Source organism: Phacochoerus africanus, chromosome X (genome assembly GCF_016906955.1).
Source record: "Phacochoerus africanus isolate WHEZ1 chromosome X, ROS_Pafr_v1, whole genome shotgun sequence".
NCBI classification, from domain to species: domain Eukaryota; kingdom Metazoa; phylum Chordata; class Mammalia; order Artiodactyla; family Suidae; genus Phacochoerus; species Phacochoerus africanus.
In genome coordinates this window covers 98,032,871-98,058,109 of record NC_062560.1, presented here as the reverse complement: position 1 = coordinate 98,058,109, position 25,239 = coordinate 98,032,871, and the positions used below count along the sequence as shown (strand labels likewise).

Genomic DNA, 25,239 nt, shown 5'->3' with positions numbered 1-25,239 from the left:
TTCTGAGACTTTCTATCCCTTCCAAGATTACTTCCCCTTACTGCACAATGCATGGTTATTATAGTTACTACAAAGAGCTTTTGGGTTTTTTTGTTTTATTTTTGGATAATTACAACATTTGGGTCAACTCAAGGTCAACGTTTATTGATTGTGTTTTCCTTTGAGAATTTGTCAGAATTTCCTAGTCTTTGTATATTGGACATTTTAAGTTGTCTCTTGGGCATTTGTAATAGAATAGTATAATATTCTGAGTCTTTAAAAATTCCTGTTGAGTTTTTTTAACTGTCAATTGAGACGATAAGATTTAGGCCACATGTTTCAACTTACCTTCATTGGCTATAGTTCTAATGTAAGTTCAGTTTACAAAGTTTAGCAGTACTATCTTCCCACTGTGTGCACCACCCAGGAGTTAGTCTGAGACCTTTGATATTCTCTATAGGGTCATACTTGATGCATAAATAATTTGGATGTAAGTTCAAAATTCATTGGCAACTTTATGGGATCTCATTTTCAAGTTCCTTCTTCCTGATCTCCTTCATATTATCCACCTCACAAAAGTCTTGTTTCTTATTTATCTCACTGGGAGGCCAAGGTGTTTTTTTCTCTGCTTTGTCACAATCTTCTATATCTTGCTTTGTTTCTAGGTCCAAGTGGCAAAAGCTGGGGGTCAGGGCAGGGAGAGAAAGAGAGAGAGAAAAGGAGAAAGAAAATGAGCAACAGACTTTCCCCATACAATCTTTGGGCCACAATTCTTCCAATCTTAGAGAAGAATTTTCTGTCCTCAGAGTTTTAGGTGCCTGCTTGTCTATTGCTGCACCACTATCATAGGGTTGTAGCACCTGGAATGGGGCTTGCTTGGGGAAAGGGGAAAAATACAGAGGCTCTTTGCCTTTCTTTCTGCCCCTTAGGCATTCTCCTTCCCCTGACTCAGACCAGAAAGAAAGGACTCCCCCTGAACTTCTACCTGTACTTGTTGGAATTCCAGGAATAGACTGTATTTGAGTCTAAGTTAGGACCTACAGAAGTAAAAAAAAAAAAAAAATTGGCAACTCAGTGCCAGATTGTTCATTCTTTTCAGTTCTGAATTCCTTACCCATTTCCTTCTTGCTATCATGTACATTTCAGATAACCCAGATAGCTGCTTCATTCAATCTGTCCAGGGATTTTAGTTGCTTTTGGTAGGAGCAGTCAGAGAGGAGTGTGTTCATTTCATCTTAAGAAGAACTGACGCTCCTTTTTTTTTTTTTTTTGAAACACTGGAAATTATATTCCCAACCCTATTCTTAGGTATAAATATTCTTTAAATTCATTCAAGCTTATCATATAAACCATTGTTTGCAAGTAATTTACATGAAGGTATCAATAGCATCTTGATAACAAGCAGATTAAAAAATAAAAACCTCCAGAAAAGAAAATACTTTCCATAAAGGAGGATCTGAAAATTTATTTTCAGGAACATGTTTTTGAGGAACTGGTCGAATAAGGCTTATCTTTAAATCTTCTCCCAAGTAATCTCAGAAATTCAAGACATATGATGAAATTCTCAGTGTAATTCTACTGGCAGCTATAATACTAATGATGTGAGTTTTATACACAAGATCATTATCTAAAAACCTAAATTTGGAGTTCCCATCATGGCTCAGTGGTCAACGAACTGACTAGGAACCATGAGTTTGTGGGTCCTATCCCTGGCCTCACTCAGTGGGTTAAGGATCCAGCATTGCTGTGAGCTGTGGTGTAGGTCGCAGAAGTGGCTTGGATCTGGCATTGCTGTGGCTGTGGTATAGGCCGGCAGCTACAGCTCCAATTCAACCCCTCGCCTGGGAACATCCACATGCAATGGGTACGGCCCTAAAAAGCAAATAAATAAATAAAAAATTTATCATTTATGTAATATTTATAAATAGGTATAAATATTGGGGAAAATTCAAGGGAGCTCTTGCATCCCTAAGTAAAGACAAAATAACCCAAATGCAAACAATGCTCAAAATACTGATTTTATGCAATTTTACTTTGAACTACTACCTAGGTCAGTTCTTACCTGTTTAGAGGTCAGGGTCCTTTTTAAAGAATCAGATGAAACCTAGATCCAACTCCCAGAAAAATGTGTGTGAGTGTGTGTATAATATGTATATGCATTTTCAGAGTTTTCACATATTCCTAAAGCCTGGATGAAGACCCTTGGCCTAGAAATGAATAATGAGTAAATTTGTGGTTTTGGTCCCTTTGTCTCAAGTCCCAGACTTTTGTTATGGGAAAACTCTGCCTATGAGGCTTATGTGCGCTGGAGTCACCTCAAATTTAACTGTCATACCAAACTTGCCACTTTACTCAGTTTTTCTTTTCTCAGGTAATAGATTCACCAACCCCCTGTCACCAAAAGGAAAACCTAGGAGTCATCTAAGAATCTCCTCTCACACACCTCACTTATAATCAAAATGAGTTTTGTGCATTGTACCTCCTAAGTACAGGCCTAAATCTTTTCCATCTTATTCATCCCCCCTGCTAAGACCCGACTAAAGCCTTCATTTCATTCTACCTGTTCTATTGTAGAGGGCTCTGAAGTTGGCTTTCTGCCTCAGTTCTTCCATATTCATAATGTATTTCACACCATTGCCAATTATATTTCTAAAACATGAATTTGAATATTGCATTCCCCTTCTGCTGCCTGAGGCGGTGATGTGCAGAAATAAAATATAAATCAACAGACTTCTATTTGTTTTTCCAAGTGAGACATCTTTTGGAAGCTCAATATTATCAAACAGAAAAAAATGGGATAGAATTGGTACAAAGTATTATTAATGAAGCTTGCCATATTATGAATCTCCCCATGTGTGAGGAAACTTTAAAGGTAACACCACTCACTCACTCCAGTCTTACTCTGGCATAATTTCCATGGGCTGGGCATAGGAATCCATATAGTTTGCAAGTGTCAGGTGATTTTTACAAACAGGCAAACTTGTAGAACACTGGTTGAATTAGGTATCAAATCTACATGATTTAAAATGACAGAAAATGGGACATCACAGTTTGACCCTGATTTATTTTTCTTTCTTTCTTTTTTTTTCCCCCCTTTTTATGGCCGCACCTGAGGCATATGGAAGTTCCTGGCTAGGCAGTCGAGTCAGAGCTGCAGCTACCAGTCTTGGCCACAGCCATGGCAACACTGGATCCTCTAGATCAGAACCACATCTGTAACCTATGCCGAAGCTTGTAGCAACACCGGATCCTTAACCCACTGAGCCAGGCCAGGGTTTGAACCCACATCCTCATGGACACTATGTTGGGTTCTTAACCTGCTGAGCCACAACAGGAACTCCCTGATTTATTTTTCTAACCTACTTTCTTTTATGTAGCCTTGGTTCCAGTCATATCACACTATTGACAATTCTTTCAATTTGCCTCAACACTTTTTGGTTAATGTAACTCTGCATATCCAGTTTTCTATTCCCAATGCCTTTCCTCACCTTATCCATCTGTTGCCTGTCTTCCTGTCCTTGAAAAACCAGAACAAAGGTCAATTTCTCTGTGAAACCTTACCCAAATCTTTAGAGAACTTAGTGCATCATATATCACAGTTTCAACTGCCAGCTTGATGGCAGTACTATGTCTGATCTCTATTTGTGTCTTCAACATGACACAATATCTAATACTTAATAACCACTCAATAAATATGTATTAAATATTGAATTCATGAATTTGTTAGTTCATAAATAAATGAATCAGTTCATGAATAAAGGAACAACTAAGAATAACAAAATCATACTTTAAAAAAGATGATATAGTGTTGCTGTGGCTGTGGTGTAGGCCAGCAGCTGTAGCTCCAATTGGACCCCTAGCCTGGGAACCTCTACATGCCATGGGTGTGGCCCTAAAAAGACACACACGAAAAATAAAATTAAGGAACGAACTGGTGAAAAAAAAACATTAAAAAAGATAAAATTATTTGCCAAAAATAAAACACTGCTTACATTATTTTGACCATAATTTACTTTAAAATACTTGGATATAAATTATGTAATGAAAATATGGGAATGGGTCAACATTAATGTATAACCCAGATGGAATTAACATTTGGTGTACTCTTATTCAGGGATCTACATTTCTGTGATGGTGGTTATTCTAGGGATATGCACCAAGTTTTTCAACTATTTCTATCTAAATTAACAACATAGGCTCCTTTAATTTGCATAAGATAAGATTTTATTGATGATATTCTAATAGTCCAAAATTTAAGTTGGCTAGAAAATTGTACAGGAACCTCCACCTTATTAAACAGGGGTCTGGCAAGCTCAGCCAACTAATAACTTCAAACAGTCACTAGATTCAAGACACTGGACTGACACCAATTTTCTACCTCCATGCTCCGCACTTAATGGGAATCTGTTGCCTGATGCAATGAGAAGACTTGCCGATCCTGACATCAGAACATTGGTACATCCTTTTCTAAAGTAAAAAGTTTTATCTTTCATGCAAATTGTTGTCTAAGTTTCTAAGGAGATAAATAATGAGGACTTCAAAAAACATATAAGCACAAATTGTATGATCTTTTTTTTTTTTTTTTTGCAGGATTTTTAATATGTGCAGAATTCTGCCTGATACTTGGTTTCATTGTAATGTACCATTTGGAAATGAGGTCATCAGCAAAATACATAAAACTCCTATCTATATTTCCCTACATCTTTTTATTTTGAAAAAGTATTGAACCTATACAAAAGTTGCAAGAATAATATAATGAAATACCACATACCCTTCAAGTGCTTACCTTGTGAGTATGGTGTCTACTTCATAACAGTTTACTTCTGAATTCTTCACCATGTATCTTCTAAGAACAAGGACATACGTAACTACAGTATAATAGTAACTAAAAAACTTTAATATAATACTATTGTCTATTATGCAATCCCAAACTATGTTTCCCAAATTGTCCTTTATAGATGTTTACTTATGGATTCAAAATCCAAAAAAGTTTTGATGTGCCTCTTGAACTTCTTCAGTCTAGAATAGTTCCCTAACCATTTTGTCTCTTTTTTTCATGACACATTTTTGAGGAGTCTAGGCCATTTTTCTCTCATATTGTCTATAAATTTGGACTAGTCTGATTGTTTCTTCATGATTGGATTTAGTATGAACATTTGACAGAAATACCATATGGACAATGTTTCATCCTCCTTAGTATATCACATCAGGAAGTAATTTTGTCCCATTATTGGTAAGATCATGTTTGATCACTTGAGTAATATGTTGTCCAACAGATTGTTCTTGTATAGGTGGCTTTCTCCTTTGTAATTATTAGGTAATCTGTCAGGTGATACTTTTAGACTCTGTGCATTGTAAAATGTTGGCTTTTGAAGTCAATCTTTTTATATTAGATAAGATTTCTGTAAAATTTTCTCCCCACTTCCCCTTTTTAAGGTCACTATATGTTCTTGAGTAGTTTTTTAGTTGAATGTGTTTCAACCCACTGCTATTATTACTATTATTTTTAATGGTCAATTGTTTCAAAAATGACCCAGTGGATTCCTCTGCAAGTTGATCCTCGTATCCTTTTGATATGTCTCCTTTTGTAGCTCAAAAAGATAGTACTAGCTCACTTCACACTTTCCCTTCTCAGACCTGAAATTATGTATTTTTGTAAGGGGTCATAGTTCTTTTTAGTGAACTGTAACATTCAGAAACCAAGATCTGAGTGATAGATGTTATTGCTCCTGGGACATCACTGCTTCTAGGACTTTACATTAGGCAAAGCTTTTAATTCATGAGTTCATACTAATGGCTCTAATTCTAATCCCATACCAGAGGATATTTCTTCTTTATAACCTATTCCATATTTGAATTTTCCACCTTTAGAACTCTGTTTCCACCTAAATAGCAATATATTCACTCGTTTGTTCAATTCTATAATTTTCACAAAATAGGTTTATAATTACTACTGCCTACTACTCCCAACAAAAAACCTACTAAGTAAAGTTCTTGATGTCTTTGCAGTTTTTTGTGTCTTCAAATTATATCCCAGTGAGGATATATAGTCAGAGTAATATATTCAAGTGTTACTTGAAATAATTCTATGTGTGGTTTTGTAATTAACTTGATTAATAATTACATCCATTTATCTTAGTATTCAATTTTAACTTTTTTCTACTCCTACTAATGACATTTTTGAATATGTAAAACATTCACATGGCTTAAAAACCAATACTATATATTAATAGGATACTTGAAGTCTCATTCTTTTTTCTGTTGCTTTTTTCTGTCACTACCCACATCCTGTAGGTGCCAATTAGTTTCTGGTTTATCTTTCCCGTGTGTCTTTCTACAAAAAATTAGAAGAGACACACACTTCATATTGTTCCTTTTTTCTTACACAAAATGTAATACTACACAGTCTTTTGTAACTTTTTTCACTTAATGACATTCTGGAAAGTACTCAGTGTTAGTTAATTGATAGTTTATTTTTATAGCTTAGATGTACCAGATTTTATTCAAATAATCTCACAAATGTGGGCATTTAGGTTGTTTCCAATATGTTGTGATTATAAATAATGCCACAGTGAGTAAACTTGTACATATGTCTTTTCCCCCAAAGCAGTGGAGAAATGCCTAGAAGTGGGATTATTGATTCAAAGGGCAAATACATATTTACTTTTATTAGATATTGTTGAATTTTCCACCATAGGGTTTATACCATTTTGCATTTCCATTGGCTATATATGAGAGTGAACATTTCCCCATAACCTTGTCAACAAGATTACTGCCAAACTTTTGAAGGTTTGCCAAACTAAGAAGTGAAAAATGTTACTCTGTAGAGCTTTGATTTGGATTTATTTTATTACGAATGGAGCTTACCAAATCTTTGTATGTTTAAAACTAATTGATACATCTTTTTTTTTATGAGCTCTCTGTTCATGCCTTTTGTCCATTTCCTCTTATTATTGAATTTTTAGTGGTTTCCTCAAGTTTATGCTGTGAGACTGGCCCTTTATCTCAGATATCACTTTCCCTTTATTGTGCAATGCAATAAAATATTAAAAGTATTATGAATCACCTTGCTTAGTTAGGCTGATACACAGCAAGTTAATTTACTGATCTTGGCACACTGCGACTTGGGTCTTCCAACTCAAGAAGTGGAGAGTTCCAGTGCACTTATTAAGGTAACCTTAATTTAAGTCCTTAGTTGCTTATTTCTCTAGAGGACCAATGTTTCTCATAGCTTAGAATTTTTTGAATTTTAGAAAGGTAATAGGTGCAGATAATGCATATTATATAGCATCACCCTTTGGATGTGGGACAGCACCATATAATCAAATACATAAATAATTTCTGAAACAAAACTTATGAATACTTATACTAGATAGGATAAATAAAAACCACAGTTAGATGCGCTCACATCAGCTCAGGTTTTGTGATTGGATTCTTTTAGATAGCATCAGGTTTTGCCACCAAATGCTTTTTGAGTAAAACTTTCAATTTCCAGAGCTTTTTCTTTTTCTTTTTTTTTTAAATTTTGGAATTGTTGATAGCAGGTTGCATACTTTTAATTCACTGAGCCAGGCATTTTTGTGTGTCGTTCAAGAAAGCTGTGTATTATGAAATGAATCTTTAAGAAAATCATTAAAAAATTCAAGTAAAATATCTTTTAAAAAATTGTAAAACAAATTATTTATATGAGGTTGTATTAAATAACTCCTTCAAACTTCTCAAGGCTACCTAATCAAAATGAATATGGAATTCAGTGTTTGCTCAGAAATCTGAAATTGCATAAAATATTTTTTTCTTATTTGGGACACATTTAACGTGAGTTTTTTAAAGATATATAAATAACTTTCTTCTCTTTCCTCCCAAATTATCTATTTATTTGTGTTGTTTATTATTGTTGTTCCTTAAGTTATTTAATTCACCACTGTATCTCCTGTACATAGAACAATGTCCCATTGGCTGTAGGTGCTTGATAATTATTTTTGAATGATTTTATGAATGAGAAAGTATCATAAGGTAACACAGGGAAACAAATACTGCTCATCTTTATCTACAGTAAAAGTACAGGTTGAAAAATAATATAAAATATAGTGTTACTCTATGTCTTACTGTATCCAAATTCAGATTTTTTTCTAGAAATAAATTCATTTGTCTAGAGAGAGTGACTACTTCCCTTGCAAAGAGGAAGTTAGCTTTGCTTGAACAGGTGGGAGTTTTTTATCTCAAGATGCCGTTACCTTATGTCCTTTTTCTTCTTGAATCATATCCCCAAAAGATCATTAGAGAAAAACTAAAACATCAATTCTGTCATATTTTGATTTTGTACTCAATTTGTTGAACTTCCTTAGTCTAATAATACACTTTTCCCTTTTTAAATATTTATTTTTCAGATTATAAAACAATGCATATTCATGATTTTATTCAGAACAATTAGAGACCATTTGGAAAATTAAGGAGAAGGAAAAATAATCTGCAGGTTCACCCCTCAAAAACAATTATAGTGTGTGGGTATATTTTCCTCCAGGAGTTCTTCTAAGCATAGACTTTAAAAATATATCATATAGATATTTAAAATCTTGTTTTCTAACCCTTACACTATAAATATTCTCTGTCCTATCACAAAACTTTAATGAACATAATTTTAAACATAGGCATAATATTCCATCACATGAAAACATCAAAAATTTTTTAGTTGTTACCTATTATCAGACATTTTAGCTGTTTTTGTTGTTTATACATGATCAATGCTTTAAAGAGCAGATTGTAAATAGTTTTCCTGTTCTTGGCATTGTTTGCTTATTCTCCCTGGTGTGAAATTATTGGGTCAAATGGAATGAAGATACATAGGCAAGTTGGACATTCTTAAGAAATCTTTCCATAAAGCTAGGGAATCTGATAGATATCTAGCCCTATGAGGTCATTTAAATCCTAACAAGTATCTCAAAACAAGAACTTGGAAACATAACCAAGCAGAACTCCATTTATGAATTATACCCTCTGGCTTTGAAATTGAGGTATTTTTTTGTTAAGCAGTGGAGGAATCCAAAGGCTTGGGTCTTTAAGAATGTGCTAACAAATTGCCAGAGGAATATCTTCATCATGTTTGCATTTAGTAGTTTAAATTTACTCTTTATCTCACTGATACGGTCATTACATTACGTCTTAAAACAACTGTTTTTCACTTTTGAAATACAAAGGATCACAACTGACTCCTAGGAATTCTCAAACTATTTGAATTCCCCTGGGGGTTCTGAAACCACAGCAGGCATTTTGGCATTTTGCGCATTTTTGCACATTTGCCATCTAGTGGTAAAAAATGGGAAACTGCAGACTTACACCCTCTTGTGTTGGGGGAAAAAGACAGTTTGAGCCTGTTTTTTCCACAAGAAATGAATAGTAGTAGAAAGCACAACTGTCAATACTACTCAATAGGAACGGGAGGATTGCTTTACATAGTATATTCATATTCAGTTAGGGGAAGGGACTACCCTAAAAGGAGGTAAAGCCCAGAGAATATCATGCAGAGCTTTTCCCCAGCAAATGCTATCTCATCATCCCTGTCCCCAAACACATGCTCTTCTCTGTGAAATCAGGTTCAAAGGGATATTAAAGGCAGCTTTGAAATGTAAAACAAATCATTAAGGGCACCAGGATGTTATATATGTAAGGAAGAGAGTACCTCATTTACTTTGCTTTTGTTACTGAGTATTTACTAGAAGATTGTTTTAAGATGAACCCAGATCTTTTATTTACATTCTTATAATTTCCTACTTTCTCCTACTTATAGTCTATTTGAGGTAATTTCTAGTCAAGTAGAATGTGTGGCTAAATAAAGAACATTTCTCCAGATTCACTGTTCCTTAGGATTTGGTCTATCTGGAATCTTTCTCTCTGTGCTTTAACTCTTTTTTTCAAATTCTTGCAAACTAATGGATTGATATATAATTCTGAGAACATGGGCCATGCACATTATTCTCTCTAAAGATATACAATGAAATGTTCAGATTTGGGAGAGTAAATGAAGTAAATAAAGGGATGCAGTGTCTGGCTAGAGGGACTTTTTTTTCAAAACTAGGCTGTAAAAAATGCTAAGCTGAAACTGATGTTCAAATTTGTCAGGAATTTTTTTTTTTTTTTTTTTTGCCTTCAGATATATAGGACTCAGGAAGGAGGAAGAAAATATTAAAATGTGTGTGAAGTTAGAGGTAGTGAAATATTTCTTTTTCTGCTTTTCAGGGCCGCACCTGTGGCATATGGAGGTTCCCAGGCTAGGGGTTGAATCGGAGCTGTAGCCTCCGGCCTACGCCAGAGCCACAGCAACACAGGATCCGAGCCGCGTCTGCAACCTACACCACAGGTCAAGGCAACACTGGATCGTTAACCCACTGAGCAAGGGCAGGGACCGAACCTGCAACCTCATGGTTCTTAGTCGGATTCATTAACCACTGCGCCACGACAGGAACTCCCCCTAGTTGGATTTGTTTTCGCTAAGCCATGATGGGAACTCCAAGTGAAATATTTCAACAGCAGATTTATCAAGCAATGCGAGCTTGAACCATTTCTGGGTAGCCAGTTATACCAGCATTTACATAAATTTACAAACTATGAAAAAAAAAACCCACACAAATGCAGAAATCCTCACATCCCCAGCACAAAATCTTTGGTCATATGTATTCCAAATCATTCATTCATGGATTTATTCATTCAGCAAGCAACTACTAAGTATACTTCAAAATGAAAACAAAAAACATATTCCTTTTGACCCAACAAATTCATTGCTTAGAATTTGCTTGATTGCAGTCACAAAAATATGACAAGATATGGTTGTCAGTACATTCCTGAACATTGTTTGAAACAGCAAAAGACTGTAAATAATTTACTGATGATAGTGAGATTCAACTAACTAAAGGTAAAATAAAATTCATCAGTACAATGGAATAGTATGTCTCCATTGAAAAGAGAGTTCTATATGCTGGTATAGAAAGCTCTTTATAAAGTGAAAACAAAGCACTTAATAAATCTTGGAGTTCCCGTTGTGGCTCAGCAGAAACGAATCTGACTGGTATTCATGAAGACGCAAGTTTGATCCCTGGCATTGCTCAGTGGGTTAAGGATCTGGCATTGCTGTGAGCTCTGGTGTAGATCGCAGGCATGGCTCCGATCTGGCATTGCTGTAGGCCAGAGGCTACAGCTCTGATTCAACCCCTAGCCTGGGAACCTCCATATGCTGTGGGTAAGGCCCTAAAAAGATAAAAAAAATTCTTAAACACATGTAGTATATACACAGATACATATATAACCATATGGTGTCAGACACTCATGATAATTTCCCAGTGCTGGAATTTACTTAAAAGTGCAAGAACTAAAACCTATTAATTAAAATTATAAAATTCCTCAAGGCTGTTAAAGCCTAGTTTACAAAAGCATGATCCATGGTGTGTTTATCCTATCTGTACCATCTTTGAAAATGGGGCAATAAAGAGAAATATCAAGTATTCACTATTACTATTTTAAATGATTATATATTTTAAGTTAAGCATGTCTGGAAGCATGGTAGCATTTTGACAGGATGAACTAGGTTTCTAGGATCTGTTTTTAGCATTCAAAATGAGATCCAAATTCAAGTGCTGAGGTTCGTAGCCAACATCTTCTTATACTCTGGAACTTCTTTACTTGAATGACTGATTCTGTTATGTTGTTTGTGCTCACTACAATTAATATTCATTGAAGGAAATTGAGTGCATAACACTGACTGATTGCTTTTTTACTTACATGGAATATGTTAAGTTCTGAATCTTCACAACTATCCTATGAGATAGGTACTAGAATGATTTTCATTTTACAAATGAGAAAACACATTTTGATGCCCTCCTTAGTGGCACCTTCTCCAAGTATTATAACTATGACCTGGACTCACATGCCCCTTTCTTCTTTTACTCAAATGTCTCCGTCCTATGCATTATTTTTTCAGGAGCATGTAGTTTTTTCCAAGGTGATAAATTGATCTGTATAAAGTTATTTATGCTTGATTGGAGGTTTACATGTCATTGTTCTTTGAGAATATTTACTTAACAGAAGGTATTTCAGACACATCATATATTCAGTTATGCTTTAATTGATCAATTTACATGCTAGGCACTAGAGATCTGTTCTCTTGGAGCTTACAGTTTTGTGGAGCATATAGACATTAATCAAATAATTCACAGAAGCATATAACTTTAAACTCTGATAAATTCTATGGAAATAAAACAGGTCGATTGGTGCCAGTCTGGCAGATTAGATAGAGCTTTCCTGGAGAAATGAAGTTTATCTCAATATATGAAAGGCAAATAGGAGTTTACTAAGCAAACTGGGGAAGGGGACATTTCCCACCTGATAACAGCAAGGCTTAGGTGTGGGTGGGAGACTAGTGAGTGATCCAAAAAGAAAGAAGGCTGAGTGTCTGGTGAGCAGAGCACTGCACTGAGAATGGAGAGTGAAGGGATTGGAGAGGTAGGCAGAGATCAAAGCCCAGATGCAACCTGGAAAAAATAAATAGAAAATCAAGCAATTAAACAGATAATTAAAAATTGTTAAGTGCCATAAATGAGATAAATACTGTGGCACTTTGTAAGGGAAAACTCTAAAACATGGTTTGAGATTCAGGGAAGACTTCCCAGAAATGTTAACTATGAAGGATGACTAAGACATTAGCTAGAATAAGAAGTAGAGGCGGTGGTTAATGGTATTTCAGGCTAGAACAAGAACAAAGGCCTGGATGTGAGACAGCATGATAAGTCTTAGAAACTGAGAGTGGTCTTATTGTAAAGAAGATACAGAATGCTGACTTTGGCCTACAGTGGGGGAGGGGATGTAGGAAAAAAGCTACATGGGGGTCATTCTGGCTGAAACAAAATAGAGGCAGTGGCAGCAGAGGAAATGAAGGGGCAGATTATATAGATAATAAACAGGAAAAAAATGTCTGCTTGGTTAATTATTGTGGAGAAAGTGTGAAGTCAAAAAAGCCAGATTTCTTACTGGCTTCCTTAAAATGCCATCCATTGTGTTACAATGAATGGGGAACAAAACAGGAAGACTTGAAGGCATTTAGTTTGGGGCGTGTTAAATGTTATGCATCTATGGAACACTCTTAGGAATACATCCAATTGAGGGATGTGTATTTGCCTCTACAACTGAGAATAGATCTGTAGGCTGGAGTTAAAAGTCAGGGCATCATCAGTATATTAAGTATGGAAATGAGAGTATCCAGGAAAAAAAAAAAGGGGGGGTTAGAATAAACCTTGGAAAACAATAGCATTTAAGAGTTAGAGAGGAAATGAGTTACCCCTGAAGGAAAGTGATTAAGCAGCTAGAGGACAAAAACCAGAAGAATGTTGTCATGTAATCTAAAGAAGGCATTGTAAGAGAGAGGGAATGATCAATACAACAGAGAAGTCAAATAAGGTAAATACAGACAAATATCCATTAGGTACACAACAAAGCATTTCTAGGTGGCCTTTACCTAAGCAATTTCCTTGAAGTAGCTGAAGCTGAGGGTAGTGCATTAGGAATAAGTAGGAAATAATATAGTTAAGACAGTGAGAATAGAGAAACCATTCATAAAACTTAGTTGTAAAAAATTATGAGACATATGAAATGAGGCGGAATTTCTCTCTTCCTTTCTTCTTTCCCTTCCTTTTCTTTCTTTCCTTTCTTTCTCCCTTGTTCTTTTCTTTCTCTTCCTTTCCTCCTTCCCTTCCTCTCCTTCCTCGCTGCTGCTGCTTTTTTTTTTTTTTTTTGGCATTGAAAGACCTTTCAGAATATATAAATGATGGTGAGAAGGAGCCAGTATAGAAGACAAGACACTGAAGGTCAGGAAGAGAGAAGAATAAATTGATGGCTGAGATAGGTTGCTGAGAATGAGGGAGTGAACTGGAGTCAGATCAAAGATGAAAAGATTACTCTTACAAAGGATGCAGGATCCTGCTGCTTTGATTCTAAAAAATGAGGAAGACAAAAATGTACTGATAATATTTTAGAACTCATGGTAATATTTTAATGGAATATCTTTCTTATATTTTCACAATAAGAAAGAATTCACGTTTATCTGATCAAAGGGAGGGTAATAGGTACTAAAGCAGACATTCGAGGATAATGGAGTATAGCCTCTGTGGAGAATGGGAGAGGATGAGGGAAAGAGAAGTGTTTGGTGGCTCATTGATAGCTCAGTTTTGGCTGGAGACTGTAAATCTGTATTAGAAGCAGTTGGTATGGTGGTGTGAGTTTTAGCTCATATTCAGCAATAAGAAGATAGTATAGAGAATATTAAGTTAGACCCAGGTATGGAGATGGCAAATGATTGTGAAGTTATTCATTGAATTATGCTAGAGAGAAACATACACATCGTCATCTGAAGAACACAACCTGTGATTAACCTACAAAAGCACACATGGTGGCCCTGGCAAGACGGGCTTCTTGCCAGGTGAATGCAGTGAAGAGATAAAAAGGAAAGAGGGTGGAAAATATTTTTATTTTTTTTTTACTTTTTTTTTAATTACTCAAATGAATTTATCACATCTGTAGTTGTATAATGATCATAACAATCTGATTTTGGAAAATATTTTAAAGGTAGCAGAATGACAGTCCATGGAAATTAAGCTAGACAGGGAAGGAATTAATGGCAGGAGGGGGAAAGTAAATGGCTAAATCATACTGACTGTGGTTATAAGTTGAAGAACAAATGGAATGAACACTCATCTGGTATGCCTTCTATATCTCAAGAGAGCAATTCCAATATTCCCCTCCAAAGGCCCTAGCACTAACCCTGGACCTTATTCATTATATGAAACCACAAATGGAATGAAGGAAATGTATGACATGGCATCAAGTCTCAAGTAGGAAATTTTCTAGGTACCAAGTAAGTCTGCAACACTTGATGAAGAGGACATTAAAGGTATAGCCTCTAAAGAGGAGAATCAAAAAGCAAACAAACCTAAAATGCTTCTTAGCCTCAACTTCTTAGCTTGGAATAGTGGATTTATGTAAGGAAAAAGAAAAAAGATCCTGAGCTTTGTCCTTCAGCTCTCTTATTTCCAAATGCTTAATTCCTATAGTTTCAGAAGTGCAATAATTTGGCAAATGCTTCCTTTGTCAAACATATATTCCAAATAAAATATGAAATTCAAGAGGTAAATGTTGAATTTAGTAATAAAAATAGGTAAAAACAAAAAAATCTGCATGAATTTTCAATTAGACAAATATAAAGTTATTAATGAAAATACATGATTAAGTTATCATTTACTGGCTGAACTGGGGGCAATTATATTATTGCTCTATTGAGGTTTATGAATTGATTTATTTTCATAATTTAAATTCTTAGTTTTGGTAAAGAGCTAGATCCAAGAATAGATCTTATACACATAGATTTAACATATATATATATATTTTTAATTTATGGTCTAAAATGTTTTGGGTAAGTGCCTAAATCATCATTTTACTGATCCATTTCTTCTTTTTCTGCTGTGTATAAATAGACTATCAAAGGATTTCACAGTCTGTTCCTTTAGGTTCAATGGTTCTGGAGAGCCTAATATCAGAAATCTGAACCTCATATCTTTTTCTAAACCATATAAATTATATCTGTGGATTTCCTTCCCTATTAATACTAATTTAAAGCTACAACAAAATAATAATTGAAAGGTAAGCAGTTTGGAATTAATCATTTATTTGAAGTCACACAGACTAGAAAAGTTAAAGAGAAATTGAGTTGTTTTGCGCATGTGGGTAAACCAAAGACTAAAGATAAAATTTATTTTCCTACTTTCAGTCTCTCTCAGAATCTTAACAAGGCATGAAAAAAAAAACATGAAAAGCTCTTTCTAAAGGGGTAAAATATCATTGTATCTACTATTGAAGGGCTAGAAGAAATCCCAAATAAACATTTTGTGTGTGTGTAAAATGTTGGAGCTCAATTCTATCTGACAATATTCCTCAACATGCATTGGAATAATTTGAATGTGTAAACAATAAAGTTTCCTGAAACACAGTAATTTTCCTTACCTCTATCGAATAAATCAAAATATCTGGTTGATGGGGATAGAAAATATTCATTTAACAATTTCAGGAGGTAAGTTCAATCTACCCTATTCAACAATTTGGGTATGTATTAATTTAGAAGGAATTGGAAAAGAGAAAATCATAATCTTCAGTTTCTCATTCTTGTAGACGCCTATTTCTACTACTTCTCATGAAAATTTTATTGTATATAATTTTTTCAAGCTGAACTATTTTCCTAAATGGGGTTTCAAAGAAGCATATGAATGCATAATCATTGACAATATATTAAAATTGAAGAAAAATTGTTAACCATATATAATAAATACCTCTCTTCCTTCTACATGACCCTAGACTATTTCCTTCTCAGACTGTTGTTCACATAGAAATGTATCTGTGTGATTACTTTATGTAGACCTACACACACAGAAAGATATACTCATACCTCTTACTAACTTTAGTGTCCTCTGAGTTTAAACTATAGTTCTGAGGACATACAATTGCCAAGTTTTCCAATTTGGAAACATAAACTAGCAGAAGGCAATTGTACTGGAAATTCTACTTTATAAAACAAATTTCTTGTTATGCATTTTTGGCTTGTTTATTTTTTTGTCCATATGTTTGTATGGCATTGGGCCGACTCACAAAGTATGCCAGTTTTATAGAGGCACTTAACTGTTCAGAAAAGATGGATCAGATGGGTTCTCTGAATAATGGCATGAGTATTATCACCTTGGAAAAATGCCATCTCTCTGTGATAGACTCACATTAGTAGCCTATGTTTTCTTCTTTTTTTTAGTAGTTATTTCCCCAATACAATATTTTTTCCTACTGTACAGCATGGTGACCCAGTTACACATACATGTACACATTCTATTTTCTAACATTATCATGCTTCGTCATAAGTGACTAGACATAGTTCCCAGTGCTACACAGGAGGATCTCATTGCTAATCCATTCCAAAGGCAATAGTTTGTATCAACCCCAAGCTCCCCAGCCACCCTACTCCCTTTCCCCTCCCCCTTGGCAACCACAAGTCTATTCTGCAAGTCCATGATTTTCTTTTCTGTGGAAAGGTTCATTTGTGCCTTATATTAGATTCCAGATATGTGATATCATATGGTATTTGTCTTTCTTTTTCTGACTTACTTCACTCTGTATGAGAGTGTCTAGTTCCATCCATGTTGCTGCAAATGGCATTCTTTTGTTCTTTTTTATGGCTGAGTAGTATTCCATTGTGTATATATACCATATCTTCCTAATCCAATCATCTCTCAATGGACATTTGGGTTGTTTCCATGTCCTGGCTATTGTGAATAGTGCTGCACTGAACATGCAGCTGCATGTGTCTTTTTTAAGGAAAATTTTGTCAGGATATAAGCCAAGAATGGGATTGCTGGGTCACATGGTAGTTCTGTGTATAGTTTTCTAAGGTACCTCCATACTGATCTCCATAGTGGTTGTAGCAATTTACATTCCCACCAACAGTGTAGAAGGGTTTCCTATTCTCCACACCCTCTATAGCATCTGTTATTTGTGGACTTCTTAATGTTGGCCCTTCTGACTGGTGTGAGGTGGTATCTCATGGTAGTTTTGATTTGCATTTCTCTAATAATCAGCGATGTTGAGCATTGTTTCATGTGCTTGTTGGCCATCTGTTTATCTTCCTTGAAGAAATGTCTATTCAGGTCTTTTGCCCATTTTTCCATTGGATTGTTGGCTTTTTTGCTGTTGAGTTGTATAAGTTGCTTGTATACTTTAGAGATTAATCCTTTGTCAGTTGCATCATTTGAAACTATTTTGTCCCATTCTGTAAGTTGTCTTTCTGTTTTCTTTTTGGTTTCCTTTGCTGTGCAAAAGCTTGTCAGTTTGGTTAGGTCCCATTGGGTTTTTTTTTTTTTGGTTTTATTTCTGTTGCTTTGGGAGACTGATATGAGAAAACATTTATACAGTTGACGTCAGAGAATGTTTTGCCTATGTTCTCTTCCAGGAGTTTGATGGTGTCTTGTCTTACATTTAAGTCTTTAAGCAATTTTGAGTTTATTTTTGTGCATGGTGTGAGGGTGTGTTCTAGTTTCATTGCTTTGCATGCAGCTGTTCAGGTTTCCCAGCAATACTTGTTGAAAAGTCTGACTTTTTCCCATTTTATGTTCTTGCCTCCTTTGTCAAAGATTAATTGATCATAGGTGTCTGGGTTTATTTCTGGGTGTTCTTTTCTGTTCCATCAGTCTGTATGTCTGTTTTGGTACAAGTACCACACTGTCTTGATGACTGTGGTTTTGTAATATTGCCTGAAGTCTGAGAGAGAGATGCCTCCTACTTGGTTTTTGTTTCTCAGGATTGCTTTGGCAATTCTGGGTCTTTTGTGGTTCCATCTAAATGTTTGGATTGTTTGTTCTAGTTCTGTGAAAAATGTCATGGGTAATTTGATAGTGATTGCATTGAATCTGTACATTGCTTTGGGTAGTATGGCCATTTTTACAATATTAATTTTTCTAACCCAGGAGCATGTAATATCTTTCCATTTCTTTACATCTTCTTTAATTTCCTTGATTAATGCTTTGTAGTTCTTGGCATATAAGTTCTTTACCTCCTTGGTCAGGTTTATTCCCAGGTATTTGATTTTTTGGGGTGCAATTTTAAAAGGTATTGTGTTTTTGTATTCCTTTTCTAATGTTTCATTGTTAGTATACAGAAATGCGACTGATTTCTGAATGTTAATCTTATATCCAGCTACTTTGCTGAATTTGTTGATCAGTTGAAGCAGTCTTGGGGTTGACTTCTTAGGGTTTTCTATATGTAGTATCATGTCATCAGCATACAGTGAGAGTTTTACCTCTTTTCTTCCTATTTGGATGTCTTTAATTTCTTTTGTCCGATTGCTGTGGCTAGGACTTCCAAAACGATGTTGAAGAGCAGTGGTGAGAGTGGGCATCCCTGTCTTGTTCCAGATTTGAGTGAGAAGGCTTTCAGTTTTTTCCCATTGAGGATTATATTTGCTGTGGGTTTGTCATAAATGGCTTTAATTATGTTAAGGTATGTTCCCTCTCTACCCACTTTGGTAAGAGTTTTGATCATGAATGGATGTTGGACTTTGTCAAATGCTTTTTCTGCATCTATTGATGTGATCATATGGTTTTTGACTTTTCTTTTGTTAATGTGGTATATGATGTTGATTGATTTGCATATGTCAAACCATCTTTGTGCACTTGGGATGAATCCCACCTGGTCGTGGTGTACGATCTTTTTGATATTGTTGTTGGATTCGTTAGCTAAAATTTTGTTGAAAATTTTTGCATCTCTATTCATCAAAGATATTGGCTGATAGTTTTCTTTTCTGGTGGTATCTTTGTCTGATTTTGGAATTAGAGTGATGGCGGCATCATAGAATGTCTTAGGGAGTGTTCCTTCTTCAAACTTTTGAAAAAGTTTAAGGAGGATGGGTATAAGTTACTCTTTGAATGTTTGGTAGAATTTGCCTGTGAAGCCATCTGGTCCTGGCCTTTTATTTGTAGGGAGTGTTTTTGTGACATCTTCAATTTCATTTCTAGTGATTGGTCTGTTCAGTTGATATATTTCTTCTTGATTCAGTTTTGGCAGGCTGTAAGTCTCTAGAAAGTTGTCTATTTCTTCTAGGTTGTCAAATTTGTTGGCATATAATTGTTTATAGTATTACCATATGATTTTTTGTATTTCTGTAGTATCCGTTGTGACTTCTCCTTTTTCATTTCTTATTTTGTTTATTTGGGTTTTTTCTCTCCTCTTCTTGGTGAGTCTAGCCAGAGGTTTGTCAATTTGTTTACCTTTTCAAAGAACCAGCTCTTGGTTTTATTATTTTTTTCTATTGTTTTTTGAATCTCTATCTTATTGATTTCCTCTTTGATCTTTATGATTTCCTTCCCTCTGCTGACTTTAGGTCTTTTTTGTTCTTCTTTTTCTAATTCATTTAGGTGGTGGGTGAAGTTGTCAATTTGAGATCTTTCTTCTTTTTTGAGAAAGGCCTGTATTGCTATGAACTTCCCTCTGAGCACTGCTTTTACGGCATTCCGTAAGTTTTGAGTGGTTGTGTCTTCATTATCATTTGTCTCGAGGTATTTTTTAATTTCCTTCTTGATTTCCTCATTGACCCATTGGTTTTTCAGTAGCATGTTGTTTAGTCTCCATGTATTCAGTTTTTTCTCATTTCTTTTCCTGTGGTTGATTTCTAGTTTCATGCCACTGTGGTCAGAGAAGATACCTGAAATAATTTCTATACTCTTAAATTTGTTGAGGTTAGCTTTGTGCCCCAGTATGTGATCAGTTCTTGAGAATGTTCCATGTGCACTTGAGAAGAATGCATATTCTGATTTTTTTGGATGTAATGTCCTGAAAATGTCGATTAAGTCTAACTTTTCTATTGTGTCCTTTAGGATCTCTGTTGCCTTATTGATTTTCTCTCTAGAGGATCTGTCCATTGCTGTGAGTGGGGTGTTCATGTCTCCTACTATGATTGTCTTCCCATCGATTTCTCCTTTTATGTCTGTTAGTATTTGTTGTAGGTATCTGGGTGCTCCTATATTAGGGGCATATATATTGATGATTGTAATATTCTCTTCTTGAATGGATCCTTTTACCATTAAATAGTGTCCTTCTTTGGCTTTCTTTATGACCTTCATTTTAAAGTCTGTTTTGTCTGATATGAGTATTGCAACTCCTGCTTTTCTGTCTTGTCAATTGGCATGAAATATCTTTTCCCATCCCCTCACTTTCAATCTATCTGTGTCCTTTATTCTAAGGTGAGTTTCTTGTAGGCAGTAGATTGAAGGTTTTTGCTTTTTTATCCAATCTGCCACTCTGTCTTTTCATTGGAGCATTCAGTCCATTGACATTTAAGGTGTTATTGATAGATATTTATTTATTGCTATTTTAAGCCTTGTTTTCCAGTTGATTCTATGTTTCTCTTTTCTTTTTTTGGTTGGATGGTTTCCATTTATTTTATATTTGAGTATTTTTCTTTTCACTTTTTGTGAATGTAGTGTTTGGCTTTGATTTGTGGTTGCCCTGTTTTTTAAGTATATTAACCCCTTCCTATATCTGCTTACTTTAGCCTGATAATCATATAGGCTCAAACATCATTAAGATAAAAAAGCATCTATTTTTTCTTACTTCCGTACCCACGTTGCATGATTTTGATGTATTTTTTTTTAATTAACATCTTTATGTTTGGATCTGTATGCTGAGTTATTTAAGTGACTGCTTTCCAATTGTGGTTTCCTCCATCCTAGTTCTTCCTTTTTTTTTTTTTTAAATTTAGAGAAGCCCTTTCAGTATTTCTTTTAGAATGGGTTTTGTCTTACTGTACTCTTTCAGCTTTTGTTTGTTGGAGAAATTCTCTATTTCCACTTATTTTAAATGATATTCTTGCTGGATAGAATATTCTAGGTTGCATATGTTTTCCTTTCAGTGCTTTAAATATATCTTGCCACTCCCTTCTGACCTGTAGTGTTTCTGTAGAGAAATCAGCTGATAGCCTTATTGGGGTTCCCTTATAATTAACACTTTGCCTTTCTCTTGCTGCCTTTAAAAGAATCTTTAATTTTTGCCATTTTTATTATAACATGTCTTGGTGTGGGCCTGCTTGGGTTCAACTTGTTTGGGGACCTCTGTGCTTCCTGTATCATGATATCAGTATGCTTTAGATTTGGAAAGCTTTCAGCCATAATTTCTTCAAATATATTTTCAATCCCTTTTTCTTTTTCTTCCCTTTCTGGAATTCTGGAATTCCTATTATGCATAGACTGGCCCACTTTATATTATCCTATAGGTCTCTTATATTGCTTTCATATTTTTTAATTTCATTTTGTGTCTGCTATTCTGTTTGGGTGATTTCCATTATTCTCTCTTCCATGTCACTAATTCATTCTTCTGCATTATTCATTCTGGTCTTTATTGCCTTTAGCTCAGGTTGTATCTCTGCAAATGAATTTTCTAGTTTGTCTTGGCTCCTCATTATATTTTCTAGCTCCTTTCTCAGGGGATCTGCATTACTGTTCATATCCTCTTAATTCCTTCAGAATTTTCACTATCTCCCTTTTGAACTCAAAGTCTGTCAGACTGCAGAGGTCTGTTTCATTGTTGATTGCTTTAGGTGAATTCTCCTATTGCTTTAACTGGGAATCTTTTCTGAGCTTCTTTATCGTGCTGGTTGGTGTTTTTCTTTTTCTGCAAATTTGGGGAAGCCAAACTGTAGATTGGCACAGTCCAGGGTGGTCTGGCAGGGCTGGCTCTGTGAGGGCAGGGTGTGGACGCTGGGAGTGTGCCCACAGGCTGGATCTGTGTGGGCTGAGCATGGGCACCGTGAGCTCACAAGGGTGCCGGCGGGGCCAGTTCTGCATGGGTGGGGCCGATCTGCGTGGGCTGGGTGCTGGGGAGCGTGCAAGGGTGCCGGCAGGGCCAGATCCATGCGGGTGGGGCTTGGGCACCAGGAAGGAGTGCTCAGCTCTTTGCGATCCAGTGGGCAAGCATGCACACTGGGGCCCAAGGAGTTTTCTATGGCGGCCTGCCCCTCCTCCTCTCCCCTTCCCAACAGTGGCGCCTTGACTCTCCTGTGGGTCTGTACCTTCTCCCAGTTCCCTCTGCCATGGCTTTCCACTCCCCAGCCCATAGTGTATTATTCCCCCCACCAGCAGCACACCACTCCCTAGTCCCTTAGGCTGTCTCCACACCACCAACCCCAGCCCACTCCCTGGGACTGACCTCTGGAGCCTAAGTCTCAGTGCCCAGCCCCCACTGAGAATCTCAGTCTGTGGTGTCTGTGCCAGTGGCTCAGATGGTCTGAGTGTCTCTCACTCTGCTTTTTTGGATCTCAGACCTGCTGCTGTGCTTTTCTTGGCTTCTTGGAATTCCCTCCAACTTTGCTGATCTTTCCGTTGGTTAGGTGGCTTCCCAGGGTATAGGTTCCCTTTCTCCTTTATAACTCCCTCATGGGAGTGTTAGACCCATCCTGATTCCTTTTCTCTCTCTACATATTTTTTCTTTTGTTCTACACAGTTCTGTCAAGAGTTTCTTGCCCTTGTTGGAGGTTTAAGTTCTTCTCCAGGCATTCAGTTGATGTTCCATGTGAATTATTTTACATGTAGATTTTTTTTTTGATGTGTTTGTGGGAGAGGGTGAGTGTGTCCTCTTACTCCTCTGCCATCTTGCCAGCCTCTTCAACACATCTTTTTATCCATTCATCTATCGATGGAAACTTAGGCTATTGCCATGTCTTGGCTATTGTAAATAGTGCTGCTATGAACATCAGAGTGCATGTATCTTTTTATTTTATGGTTTTATCTGGATATATGCCCAGGAGTTGGATTTCAGGATAATATGGTAGCTCTATTTTTAGTTTTATAGGAACTCCATACTGTTTTCCATTGTGGCTATACCAATTTACAGTACTACCAACAGTGTGGGAGGGTTCCTTTTTCTCCAACCCAATCCAGCATTATTTATAGCTTTTTTTGATGTTGGTCATTCTGACCAGTGTGAGATGATACCTCATAGTTTTGATTTGGAATCCCTGATGATTAGTGATGTTCAGCATCTTTTCATGTGCTTAGGCCTGCCTGAATGTCTTCTTTGTAAAATTGTCTATTTACATATTCTGCCCATTTTTATTGTTTTATTATTATTATTATTGAGCTATATGAGTATAGCTTGTATATTTTGGAGATTAATCCCTTGTTGGTGGCATCATTTGCAAATATTTTTCTCCCATTCTGTAGGTTGTCTTTTCATTTTGTTTATGGTTTACTTTAATGTGAAAAATCTTTTAAGTATAATTAGGTCTCATTGTTTATTTTTGTTTTTATGTCCATCACTCTATATGAGACAGATTCAAAAATATATTTCTGTAATTTATGTCAAAGTGTTCTAGCTATGTTTTCCTCTAGGTACTCTAGTATTTGATCTTACAGTTAGGTATTTAATCACTTTGAGTTTATTTTTGAATATAGTTTTTGAGTTTATTTTTTATATAGTTTTAGAGAATGTTTTAATTTCATTCTTTTACATGTAGCTGTCCAGTTTTCCCAGCATCACTTATTGAAGAGACTGTCTTTTCTGCATGTATATTCTTGCCTCCTTTTTCATAGATTAATTGACCATATCTGTGTGGATTTATTTCTGGCCTTGCTATTCTGTTTCATTGATCTATATGTCTGTTTTGTGCCATTACCATAATGTTTTTATGACTGTAGCTTTGTAGTATAGTCTTAAGGAGATTGATTCCTCCAGCTCTGTTTTTCATTTTCAATATTGCTTTGGATATTTGGGGTCTTCTGTGTTTCCTTACAAATTAAAAAAAATTGCTTTTAGTTGTGTGCAAAATACCTTTGGTAATTTAATTAGGATTGCACTGAATCTGTAGATTGCTGTGTGTACTACAGTCATTTTGACAAAATTGACTCTTTCAATCCAAGAACATGGTATGTCTTTCCATTTGTTTGTGTCATCTTCAACTTTTTTCATCAGCATCTTATAGTTTTCAGGGTACAGTTCTTTTGCTTCATTAAGAGGCTTATTTCTAGGTATTTTATTCTTTTCTAGGGCTGCACCTGCGGCACATGGAGGTTACTAGGCTAGGGGTCTAATCAGAGCTGTAGCTGCTGGCCTATGCCACAGCAATTCCAGATCCTTAACCCACTGAACGAGGCCAGGGATCAAACCCACAACCTCATGGTTCCTAGTTGGATTTGTTAACCACTGTGCCACCAAGGGAACTCTGGTATTTTATTCTTTTTGATGTAATAGTAAATGGGATTGTTGCCCTAATTATTCTTTCTGATCTTTTGTTGTTAGTATATAGAAATGAGAGATTTCTCCATATTAATTTTGTATCTTGCAACTGTGTCAAATTCATTGATGAACTCTAGTAGTTTTCTGGTATTGTCTTTAGGATTTTCTATGTATAATGTCATGACATCTGGAAACAGTGACAGTTTCAATCTTTTCCAGTTTGAATTTATCCCTTTTTCTTCTCTGATTTCTGAGGCTAGGACTTCAAAAACTATGTTAGATAGAAGGGCAATAGTAGACATCTTTGTCTTATTCATGATCTTAGAGGAAATGCTTTCAGCTTTTCACCATTAAGTATGATGTTAGCTGTAGGTTAATATAAGGCTGTTACAAGAGGCAAAGAACGACACTACATAATGATTAAGAGGTCAATCCAAGAAGAATATGTAACAATTGTAAATGTATATGCAC

At 35.7% G+C, this 25,239-nt stretch overlaps 1 pseudogene; it reads right to left on the bottom strand.

The window, feature by feature from the left end:
• Nucleotides 1-22,651, bottom strand: part of LOC125118103 (40S ribosomal protein S25-like) — a 74,385-nt pseudogene extending 51,734 nt beyond the window's left edge.
• Nucleotides 22,652-25,239: the final 2,588 nt, after the last annotated feature.